Consider the following 904-nt stretch of genomic DNA (forward strand, 5'->3'; position numbering starts at 1 on the left):
TAGGCACTTGAGGTCTTCTCCTCATTGACTCCATGTTCTGAAGTATTTCGTCCACTAGGCTCTATGGAGGTTGGGCCGAGGAGGAGGGAATATCCGCTTGCACCATGGGTTGTGTTTTGGTTGTTTGGGTGGTTTCAGGTTCATGGGTTTCTTTTGGTTGTTGGGGTGATGAAGGAAGGGTAGTTATAGGTTCTGGTTGTTGGGTTGTTGTAGGCTCTGATTGTATGGGTGAAGTAGGTTGGTTTGTGGGTTCTGGTGATGTGGGTGAAGGAGGTTGGTTTATAGGTTCTTGTAATGTGGGTGGGGTAGGTTGGTTTGTGGGTTCTGGTGATGTGGAGATGATGAATGGATGAGTTGGGCGAGGTGTTGGTGAAGGGGTTAAGGGTAGGTTTGTTTATGTTGGAGGGGTAGTGGGTTTTTCATCGGATGCAGAGCTCAACTCGATGGGTTCTGTTGGGAATTGTGGTTGAGTGGATGATGGTTGTGGTGCAGCGGAATGTGTTGCATGTGCACCCGCCGTTGTCTCCCCCTCACGAGGGCCAAGGCCATGATCATCAGGGTCTTGGTCATCGTGTCTTCGTCGTTTCTGCAGACGGCTGCTCGAGCATGAGGCATGCGACCTCTTCTTCTTTTTGTTCTTTCTGAGGGATTAAAGATACGCCCTCAGGGCTGCCTTTCTGGTGGTCTCCTTCATCACGTGGAGGAGAGTTGAAGTTCGTTGTTGTTCATCGACCAGCGTTGTAGTGAGAGCCCGTGTTGGTTGGATGGCTCGATGAACAAACTTAGCACTGATCTCGTTGAAGGAGGAGACCAGTGCTCTTGACAGAGCTTGTAAGTCCGCCCTGGTGGCGAACTCTATTGATGAGGTGGAGGCTTGAGGGTGTGGTGGCATGGTTGATGTGGA

This window comes from Cynara cardunculus (genome assembly GCF_001531365.2).
Source record: "Cynara cardunculus var. scolymus isolate 2C chromosome LG 12, CcrdV1, whole genome shotgun sequence".
In the NCBI taxonomy this organism is placed as follows: Eukaryota; Viridiplantae; Streptophyta; class Magnoliopsida; order Asterales; family Asteraceae; genus Cynara; species Cynara cardunculus.